Source organism: Lytechinus variegatus, chromosome 2 (genome assembly GCF_018143015.1).
Source record: "Lytechinus variegatus isolate NC3 chromosome 2, Lvar_3.0, whole genome shotgun sequence".
NCBI lineage: Eukaryota > Metazoa > Echinodermata > Echinoidea > Temnopleuroida > Toxopneustidae > Lytechinus > Lytechinus variegatus.
In genome coordinates, this window is record NC_054741.1 from 5385671 (window position 1) to 5398385 (window position 12715).

Genomic DNA, 12715 nt, shown 5'->3' on the forward strand with positions numbered 1-12715 from the left:
TTTAACCAGAAAAAAATTAACTTTTCTGATGTGTACGGCTGTATGCCACCCCCTCCCCCTTGATTTATTTTTAGCCAAAGGGTACTGGTATTTGAACATTAAAAAGGCACATAGGTATGCTGCAAAGTATTGTCCATGTTCCATTCATAAGACCTTATATTGCATATGTATGTTTCTTAAGTGAAATCATTACATGAATGTCACAATAAGTTTTAGAATTACCTCAACGTGTTCATTGTTGTAAAATTTTAATAATAAATAATAATACATTGCTTGTATAGTGCATATCACTACCCATGGGCATCTCTAAAGCTACTTTGGATTCATGATTTATGGTATAATGTAGATTTGTTTCACTCCTAAGCACTACTGTGAACACAGACTATATCAACTGGCAGATTTTTTTTGTAGCCAGAAATTAATACTTGTTGTTAAATCACTGAAATGTAATTTTGTGTTTATTTATTCAAAAGGCAGGAGTCCTAGGTACTTTAATACCAAAGTATTATTTTTGTAGGCAGTTATTATTATTTTGATGGTTGGTATTATGTGTATTAATTGTAGATAAACATGTATTTTGATGTTTATTACTTCATTCCGTCTTGTCTTTCATGTGAAATATCAAAATATCATCGCCATGATCACCATCATCATCCATTTCAGTTAGTTTTTCCCTCTTATGAAGGGTTTCTCACTTTTGTGCCATGATGGCATTCCTTTCTTCCCCTTTTTTTCCCCTTGTTCAGACCAACGTCTTTTTCCATCGCCACCACTTCTTTCCATGTTATCTTGGTTCCTTTTCTTTGTATCCCATCCACATTCAGGGGGGTGTTTCATCAACATTTTTGTTATCAGATCTGACAACTTTCCTTGATAATGATTGGCTGAGAGTAACTGTTATCATAGTAACTGTCGGATAAAACAGTAGGGGAAGGCGGGGTAAGTTGAGCATAGGGGCAAGTTGAGCCACCAGCCCCAGGCCAATAATGAATGAGTCAGACATTGTGGTGGTGTCATGTATTGATGACCCATAGCATAACCCCTAACCCCACCACATTGTTTTCCACTTTGAAACAAAAAATAGTTTTTTAGAGGGAAAAGTATGAATTTCAGCCAAAAAAGTAAAAAAGAGTGTGAAATAGATAAGTACTTTATTCACACACACGTCTTTAAATATAGTAAAGACATGATAACAACATTGTTAGTCCAGGTATGGATCTTCATTTTTGTCATAGTCTTTTATATGATAGATGCATAATAAATGTGTGGATACAAAATTATCGCACTAAGGTCGGACTGGGGTAAGTTGAGCCAAACAGCATGGGGCAAGTTGAGCCATGGTAATTCTTATGGTAATGTATCTTAAAAAAACAAACAAACCATAAAACTCGAGTGAAATGCAGGCTGAAAGGAGCAAATTTTACATGACTGCTCTTTTCCTTTTAAAGGATGTTAGTATTATAAAGAATTAGCAAGTGAAAAGACTTTAAACAAAAAATTGACATGCTGGTTCTCCCCCATACATTTTGTATGTAGTTTTTGTGGCTCAACTTACCCCCAGACGGTGGCACAACTTACCCCATATATGGGGCAAGTTGAGCCATTTGACATCGGTTTTTTCAAAGGTCACGATGACTTTCAGTGTGGGGGTAGAAAGTTATATGTAGGTGAAAAACATTTCCCAAGAATCGAATTTAAAGGCAAGGTACTTATTTCTACAATAGTACAAGTCATATCAATTCTAACATGCAAAATGCAAAAAGTGTCACAACTTACCCCGCCTTCCCCTACTTAAGTCCTTTCATGAAACACTCCCCAGATCCCATGCTCTTATCATAGGTTCATCATTTTTCCCTCCTTGATACGTTGCCCATTTACACCTATACCACCTCCGGTTCCATGACATTTGCTCTGGCAGCAATTGCTCCGCTCTAATATCCACACACTTATTGAATAACCAAATTCAACCCTGGCTTTAACACTACCCTAAACCTTACATAAAACCCTATTTCAACCCTAACCCTACATGTACGTCTTGGACGAAATTAAGCCCAGAGCAATTGTCACAGGAGCATGTGTTGTGCCACCACCACTTCTACCACTGTTTCTTCCAAGCCCAGCCTTTTAATGGGCTTGTGTTCTTTCTATCACCACATATATTCTTTATCATTGCCCTTTCTTTTCTCAACATTTTAGTTTAGTTGTCTTCTTATTCCATGTTTCTGAGCCATACACCATCGCTGTTGTTCACTTTCAAAGACTTGGGTATGATTGAAATGAGAGCAGTTTGATGAAATTGTGAAGTGATGGGATAAAACTTCATTTATTTGAATAGGAATTAGAACAAACAGAATTCGAGCTTGGAACTTAATCTATTACTTTATTCCATTTCCCATGTTCATTGGTATCTTTATAACAAGTTGCCCTTAGGAATGATTTTTTTGCCAAGCAAAAGAAGTATATTTAATTTCAGAACAACTTTCTATACAGATGTACCAAAATTAAAGTTATAATTAAATTTGATTTTTGTTTCTTCTCCAGTTCAATGTCATTTATATTGATCAGTGTCACTACATTTACAACTCTCTGTGCTTTTCAACTTATGTACGCAATCCACTTCATATGAGACTGGGGGATGGGATGTTTCACAAAAAAGATTATCGTGACTTACAGTATAGTCAAGCTTAGTGCTGATGCACACTTGATATTTAAATGTAACATGTAATCACATTGATCAACAAGCAGTAGCACACATCCTCTGAGCATGATTCATTGATGTGTTTTGTACAGCATGCAACTGTCACTTTAAAAGTGATGCAAAGTCACACTTTACCCTTTGTGAAACCATCCCCCCCCCATACAGATTTATTCAAAATCGTGTGTTTTCCGTCCGTATTTAGACTATTGTAAGACTTTTACTTTTTGTTATCCCTTGATGTATTCACTGTTGAAAGATTTACTAGTCAGATGTGTGATCTATCGCAGAGTACTAATTATTTGTATGTTATATGATACATGAGTGCAAGTTGCGCTCTTATTGTAGCGTCACTCTGTAGCATACTAGGGGGGGGGGTTGATAACAGGTGTTCAACCCCCCCCCTTTATTTTTTAAGATTTTAAAAAAAACCTTTTTTTTGCTTGTAATTTTTTTGGAGGTATGAAACAACGTTGGTTGACAATAGTGTACCCAGCAATTTGGGTTAAATTATCATGTCCTAGTATAATAGATGTTGTGCACCTGGTAACCCTGCTTGTTCACTTTTGTTTTTCAACTTTAAAGCTTTGTGATCTGTAATAATCTATGTAAACCAGACCAGGGCCCTGTTGCATAAAAGTTACTATTATGGTAACTTTACCATCCAATGGTAACTACCATGGTAACGATGATCAATAGCCAATCAGAATCAAGGATTGCATGCAAGTTGCCATTGGATACCACAATGGTAACTTTTATGCAACAGGGCCTAGGGGGCCATTTCATAAAGTGGTTTGTAAATTAAGAGTGACTTTAAGAACAACTGGTGATCCTTTCTTGTGGTAAATGATATTCACTATGGTCCATGTTCATTGGTGATTATTTAGCATGTAAGAAAGGTTCACCAGTCTTTCTTAAAGTCGCTCTAACTTCTGAACAGCTATATGAAACACCCAACTGGGCATTTGATCAAAATTTGGGCCTTTTTTGTGTCTTTCACAGTCACTATACATTACTATTTTGATATCTATATATATTTGTGAGATGTTTATAGCTTTGTTGTGTGTATAATTAAAATATACATTACTGATTCATAAGAAATTGTCACTTTTATTCTTTATTGAACTCACTGCTTGATATATGTCAACCAGTCCAGAGTATTAGGCACCTCATTTCATTGTTGTATACTACATGTATTTATGGTTCCTTTGCCACTATGGTGAACTAGCATGAAAACCTTTAGTTTGATTAGCTAATCAGTCTTGTTACAATGACAAAGTAATTGTTGAAAATGATCAAAGATTTATAACTACATGTAAAAAGGTAAACACAGTTGAATGGCCAATATCATGGATTTCATAAGAGTTAACATTATGTCTGAGTTCCAACAATCGTTTAAAATGATTCGACATAATAAATCTATCATTTTAAACAATTGTTGGAATTCTGACAAAGAAATAAAACATAATCTGTACACAAGAATCAAAACTATACATGTACGATGATTCTTAACAAAACCGATTGTTTCAACACTTTATTGCAGCAAATATTATGCAATACACAAACCCCAATTCTACTTTGAGGCAAACTTATTAATTTTTTTTTACATCTCCAATCATTCAGTCTATAGGAAGATAAATGAAATGAAATGGCAGCAAAATGATTCTTACCCACTGTAAAATGTTAGGCTTTGAAAAGTCTAGGAACTTAAAATGACTTCTAAATTATAATAATAAATTCAAGGGATTACAAAAGACAATGTATGACCGACTTCAAGCTAAAAGAAGTGAAACTCATTGGTACAGTGCATGACACAGACAAATTACACTACATAATAATCTGGGGACATACAGTTTTTGTATACTCCTATACACGTACATTAAAAAAATAAATAATCCTTACATTAAAGCTGGCCTATGCTACTTGCTACAAACTTTTATTCAAGTCTTGATTCACCTATGTTACAAGCATTGTACTGGATGGTCTTAACAATCTCACATTCAGGTGTGTCACAGATAACCTTTCTGAATCCTATCAAAATACCCTTCATCTCACCAAGTAAATTAAATTCTCCCCTATTTTGTAAAAAAAGGAACCTAGTGTGAAACAACTATTTGGAAAATAAAATCAGCTAAAACTGATGACCTATCCCCTTTGCTGTCACAAAGTAAATAAATGCCCATGACCTTTTTTTATCTTGGCTCGCCAAGTTCCCCACTTTTCCCCCATGATTCGAGAACATTCTTTGTAAAGCTACATGAATGTAATATCTCAATGAGTGACAAATGTACCCTATGCGTACATACATGTATCAAAGTTTAAAAAACTCAAAATAAAACATTCACTACAAATAGTTAAATACATACAGTAGTAAAAAAAACTCAACTTGAATTTCAAATGATAATCATGTGATCTGAAAATACACATTTCATTTTTTCTTCTTCAATAAACCAAGGCCCTCTATAGCAAAGCTTTAATATCAATTGGTTTTTTCTTAATATTGACTGAATTAAACATATGTACATTGGTGCCTGAAAGTTAGTGAAACCCACCATAAAATGCACTCCTTCATGCAGAGTGTTGAATGAAGTGAGTTTTACTGAATTCTACATTTTATCACCTGACTTCACAACTAGATATCTAAAACTTGGCAGAACTTGCACTTCAAATTTGATCGTTTTCTGATGGGGTTCACTAACTTTTTAGCACCACTGTATGTGCAATCAAAGTAACAGCTCAACTCGATCACAGAGTTTTGTGTTAGAGGGCAAATGTAAGGCAATTAATGTTCTTCCATTGTACCTTCATATATGATTGTAACCCAAGAGGTCTATAAACCTGGGGGGCATTTCATCAATATTTTCGTCCGACAAGTTGTCAGATCTGACAACTTTCCTGGATTCTGATTGGTTGAGAAGCACTGTTACTATAGTAACTGTCAGATAAAACAGGACTTGTCAGATAAAACGTCCGACAAGTCCTTTCATGAAACACTTCCCTGGCTTGAAAGTAAAAGTAATTTCAATCATCTGTTTATAGCAATGTCAACATAAAATACATACACTCGTAAGTATAAAAATTATTTTTGCATTGCTTTGCTTGCATACCTATTATTGAGAGTAGCTTTTTGTAAAAGAAACATTTGAACAATATGTATACTGGTACTCAAATGCATGTACATGTATTTTAAACCACTACAAAGTTTCCATAAAAAAAGCAACTATCGGATAGTAGGGTTGACAAAACATGGTAAAATTCAATCAATAGGATTAACTATAAAGTGATATAACTTATAAATATTACACAATTTCATATATACCACCAAGAGGCCCTGATTCATAACATCACAGAAGAACAAAGTTTCCTCTGATTTAGTCAAGTCTGAAAACTTTACAGACTGAAAGATGTGTTTTCTTGAATTCCAAATAATTAATTCATCACAGGAAAATGACGGTATTCGGAGCATAAATAATATTTTTGTGTTTACATCATAAAGTAATTAAACTTGTATTTTCATGAAGCAAATGAACAATCAATTGATTTTTGTGAATGGTAAATGGTGGTACTTTTTACCTGATTGCTAAGAAAGCATGAATACTTGTAAGCAAGCAACCAGAGGACTGATGGCTTAAGGTCCTCTCCAAGGGACCTGGTAATGAGGATTAACGCCTTACCAAAGGGCACTAGCACACCAAGTGGGGATTGAACCCAGGTCACCGGAATCCAAAACCCCCGCTCTACTGACTGAGCTATCACGCCTTGTCCACATTGTATCTTTAAAGGGGTGATGGAACTAAAGAACAAATTCAATAAATTTTTACAATTCAGACAACCGATACTCGATCTCGTCAATCCTTCAATGTTTCTCTTACCCAGAGCTGCCAACAGTCAGCATTCACCTTCTAGGGAGAAGGGAGAATTTACAAAGTAGGAGAGAGATTTTTCTCCATTATACACAATCCAATAATAGAAATCAATGTTTGAATCAGGGAGATGTTGATTATCTGCAGTTTTTCAACTGGAAATCAGTGGAGTTTGTAATATTGAAAGAAGATACAACAATAGCCATGCAATGTTTTGTTGCATCAAGCGTATTTGGGAGCACAGAGGTACTGCCATGGATAAAAAAACAACCTATTTACACCATCAAGGGATACCTCCATTTTTGAATTATTGTCAAACTAGACACTGAAAAGGGACACATAAACGAATGTTGCTTTGAAAACTCCTATCATATAGTTAAAGACATTTTCAGAATACAAAAATAATAAGGTTCAAATGCTTATTCAAATCGTAGATCAATAACTGAATATTTTTTTTCCATTCCCTCAAAATTGTTGAGCAGTTAAAACAGTGATGCATGTATGAAGTTTGGAAGAAAAAAAGAACAAAATCAAAGAAATTCAATATCTCGTCACATTATATTGCATTTAAAAAAAACACGACACAGCTGCTATGATCTTGCAGTATTTAGTGGATTAAAAATAAACAGTAATTGAAATGAGCAGCTCTTACAAAATAATGCACCTGAGCAAAGTACACCCAATACAAAGCTTTATTTAAATGCAATGATAGACTTCTAATCTTCACCAAATCATTATTGATGGTGGATTAACAAGACTAACAAAATGAGCTGATTCACTAAATATTAAATTGTATAGGAATATAATTTTAGTGTATCAATAACTTGCAAGTGAACTACAATAATTGACATTTATGACTTAAAGAGACAAAAAATAGGGGCAATAATGTTGGTGCTTTGTTGTTGTTGATCCACAAAGTGGATCCTGTGAAAATTGAGTTATAACTGATGATGGGTAGTCATAAGCAATGTATAATGACCATGCAGTCGTGTTTTTGAGATGAGGATGGATTGTCAAATAGCAAGGATTGAAATTGCTGTGTTATAAAATCAAAGACTACATCTCATTTTGCCCGGGATACCATCACCAGTTTGGCCTTTGAAAAACATCCCAATGCCCTCAGCTCTGCCTTAGGCAAGTTAGAACTTTATCAAAGGTACCATGTGTGAGAACTTCTTGTTAATGCCCTCGGTGAGAAGTTTAATTTGTATATTATGGCAATTCACAGTTTCATTCACGAAAAGAATTTTCAATTTTTACAAATTAAACAATTTTCTTGATTAAAATTATCTTTGAACACTACTATTCACTCAATTGTAACAGTATCAAGTAAAAGTTTGAAAATTTCAGGGAAATGATTTAGAGGTGTCTATTCACATAATAACTACATATCCTGTTCAGAAAAATATCAATATTTTGTTCTGTGGATACAAGATATATTTTAAATGTGGAGCAAATAAGGGTCCTTAAAAAAGAATCAGGTACCTATCTCTGGGTGCATTCCTGGGCTGCCCCACCCCAATGCCCTAATCTTGGTCTTTCCTTGGTCTGTATAAAGTTGAGCCTCCTTGAGATGATGTGGATACAGGTCTGACAAGTGAATTCCCTACCTCAAGATGGCAACATCCTTAAAATGCAGTCATGCGCACATTTACGTAACCGATCATGCATGAAGTCACTGTCATGGCAGCATTCCCAATTAATGTACCATGGCAACTATCAAAATCTAGGATTCGATAAATTTTACCAATGGACAGCAGAGCTTCTATAATAGTAAATTATAATGCAACAGGTACCCAGCCATACATATACTGGCTTGGCTTCTAGAGCTCATACATCAAGAGATTTACCTATATGACAGACATTATAGCACCACCTTTGGCAACTTGCAGCAAGTGCATAAAATGAGAACCGGTAAAAATCAAAATCTGGACTACCCATTAAAAATGCTGACCTACAATAGGGTAATAAAGCTAACTTTCTGCCTAGATGATAATTACCAATACATTTTCTAAACCTACAACTTTTGATTTGATGAATACTGACTGTACAAGGAAATAAATATTATTTTTTCACAGTACTATGCTTATATCAATAAATACAATTTTACATACATACCAGTTCTACATACAAATTCACATTGAATACTGTTAAGGCATGCACTTTACATTTACATTGTCAGTTTAAAGACTGTTTTATAATCCGGAGCACTTCAAAACTTCACTCTTTCTTTGTCAAATTCTATGTGAAACATTCACATGCTTTTTTTTTCTTTTCAAAACTTTTTATTTACATTTATCATAACTAGCATGCAAGATAAGGACATTTCCTCGACACGATTTGAAAAAATATATATCAGTCCTTTTGTGTATTAAAGTTTAATGGAGTTGTTGTTCTATCATTACATATGAGGCTAATTTGATGCCCCAATAGTATTGAGATTACAATGGTTTCCCTGTCAGTCTAATCAAACTTCTTTGCTGATTTTTAAATTTACAACTGGCATTGATATTTATTCTTTCAGTGCTCATAATATTTGAATATAAACTTTCAGAGTATTTGTCTGAAGGGTCAAAAACAAATAAAAATTATTTTCATAAATCCTTTGATAAAATTATTGTTTTCATCAATCCTTTGAAAAAATATATCATTCCGAAAATTATTCAAATAAATTTGGCAGTTTCCATTATTTCCTTGACAATATACATTTTCAAGAAAATATCTTAAATGCAAATCATTATCATCTCTTCAATGTGCTATGCATTTTTTTTACCATTTAAAAATCAATTTGTAATAGGAAAAAGAAATAATTGATGTGAAAATTCAATTGCAGATATTAAACACTAATGAATGAAAACAAGGCATTGTTTTCAGCTTGCAATTCACGTATACAAAAAGAATAACAACATCTTCAAGTATTAAAAATATTAAATATAATCTAAAACCTCTAGAGACGGGGTGGGAGTACATGGCTACATCGATTGAAGTAATGCTCATGGAATTCATTCAAATTTTTTATTTAATTCTACACTGCACCCAATTTAGCACTGAAGTGAAAATACTCATTTCATTATATTCACTTTAATGCTAAATTGAGTGCAGTGCAGAATTAAATCAAAAGGCCGTGTAAGTAGTGCGTAAGATTTGGTTGAATTTTTATGGGCAGCCATAAGGGGCAAAATTAAATGGCTGGGTAAGTGTTGGGGTGAGATAAAAATGCTTAATTCGGACCTGTTTACGGCACATTTTTTGCGTATTAGGTAATTTACCAAAATGTGTCCGAACAGCCCCTCCCCACCGCTGTGGCATGTGGTCCGCTTATGATTAGCCTACTATTAGCTACCTTACACTCCACTAACATGGATGTTTAAAGGAAACCAAAACCTAAGAAGAGAAGTAATCTTATTTTAAAGAGTAAAATGAGAGGAACAATTTAAAACAAGTTTCATCAAAATCGGTTATAAAATAAGCAAGTTATAGGAGTTTGAAAACTCTTGTTGGACTTTCTACGGGCATTCTCAAAATGGCTGATTTTGTAGACAACTCTCCATTTGTTTTGTACACAAATTTTCAGATTTTCCGCATTATCTTTCAAATTGCATCTTGCCTCCTCCTGAGCACAACATGTCATGGGAAAATATAATCCACACCATATATGTCAAGGTCAGGAGGAGATGTGAAATATGTAAAAATAAAGGGGAAAATCTGAAAATATGTGTACAAAACAAACGGAGAGTTGTCCGCAAAATCAGCCAATTTGAGGATCCACATATTAAGTACAACAAGACTTTTTAATCGTCCATAACTTGCTTATTTCATAACCGATTTTGATGAAACTTTTTTTGAATTGTTCCTCTCATTTTACTCTTTCCAATAAGATTACTTCTCTTCTTGGGTTTTGGTTTCCTTTAATTTTGGCCCTTAGGGCTACCCATAAAAAAAATACCCGACACTTACGTGCAACTTACACAGCCTTTTATAACAAGCCCAAATTGAGATTAATGTATGATCATGCATATCAGTGAACATGTACGGTATGCCCAATCAAATTCAGTAATACTAGTATACTGTACAATGATAATCCAATAAAAGTTACCTTCAATGGTCAGCAAAAAAAGGGCACATGTCTTACAAAGTTATCACAAGAAAGCTAATGAAAATATACTACCGAATAAATAATAAGAACTTATGTAAATTTACACATGTTAAAAAGTGATTAAAATATGAAGTTGCACATTATTTTTGGCAGACTGAAATGAGGTAACCCTGACAATTCCAAGCACTATCCAATTTATATTGAATGGTTAGAAAGAAAATTTTTTAAAAGGATGGTCCAGGCTAGAGATATTTATATCTCAATAAATAGCGTAAAATTTGCAAGGAAAATGCAGAAAATTTGATCAAATTCTGATATCAAATAACAAAGTTATTGAACTTTAAAGATTCGCATTATTCTGGTGAAACAGTTCTAGGCATGTCTTTACGAATATTCATTAAGTGGGATGATGATGTCATATCTCAACTTGTTCTTCTGTATTTTATTATATGACATTAGGTTTATTCAAAATTTTTCTACCAAGAACTAACAATTGGATTGACAACTGATTAAGTGCATTAGTTATTTACTGCCGCAACTTATTTCATCATAATGGAGACACATCATTTACACATGCATGAAAAAATGAAACATTCATGATTTCATGTAATAACATAAGAAAAGGGAAAGTGGGTATGTGACATCAGCCCACCTAGTGAATATTCATGATGATGTGCATGTAACTGTTTTCACACAATATTGAAAAAATTTAAAATTCAATAACTTTGTTATCTGATTTTAATAAAAATTTACAGCATTTCGCTCTGTGAATTTTACTCTATTTATTTAGATATGGATATTTTCAGCCCAAACCATACCTTTAATGAACCAGAAAAAAAGAGGACACTTTAAACCTCTGGCGTTGGAACCCCCATTTACCGGTCGATTAGCCGGTAAATGGGGGTTCCAACGCCAGAGGGTTAAAGTGTCTTTGTTGAACTTTGTTTGCTTGTATGGAATGCCAAATGTCAAAAACTCACTAATTCACACACTATGAATATAATTATATTCAATTTATTTGAAAATATTATTATGTTGTCAATTTGGGAAAATTTAGTGACAAATTACTAATCAATTTCTAATATTTTTGAACTAACAATTTACACTATCAAATTCACCTTGATAATTTGAAGAGGAAAAAAAAAGAGGATGTTTTTAATTACGTACACTTTGGGAAAATTTAATTCACATAGCATTTCTCTTGAAATATTGAACTCTAAACTTATTAGCAAGTTAGTAGACTTGGCTTAATCAATAAATATGAGGGGAGAGGAAATCTTAATTACTAATTCACTTCGATACAAATGTGGCATTCCATAGACAAATAACTCTAGGTTAAATAATGGTAACTATATGGCGTGGATATATGCATTCATGATTTTTATGGAAAGAGAGGGTTAAGTCTAAAGAAAGTCTGCCAGATTACAGCCATTTATCAGGGAATGTTACTTGTATATTTCTTTTTCTGAAATAGATATACAGTAAAATTTGAAATAAAGTTTGTCTTTAAGATGAGTGATAACATGTAACAATTGAAAAAAAACTTTAGATGCAGTAGCACACAAATTCCAATTTTGAAATTCAGTTCCTTGGAGAGCGCCCCATCCATTAAACGAGGTATTACCGAAACAACTGAAATACACATAAATCCAATTATTCACTTCATTTTGATCTTGTTCCAATATGTAGCATAACTCAAGGTGAATTGTTGTTCTACAACAGATGTCATACTATATACGACTTTTACACAGCACACTGAAAAAATAAAGTACATGTACAATGTATACATCTGCAGTCGACAAGAATCCTAGTAAGAAATTAATTTGAATTTGCATATCATTGTGATATGAATTGACATTGACTTTTGGATTTGCCTAATTATGCCATAAAATCTATAATTTTTTCTTTTTTCAATTTGAAAGCTGATAAATGACTTGTAAATATGATTCTCCAACCCTAAAAAATGGAATACTACATCAACGCAGGACATCAACTTTGTACAAAGAAATGATCGGCATGTCACTAATCCTACCCCCTCCCTCTCTCTCTAACAGAAAAACA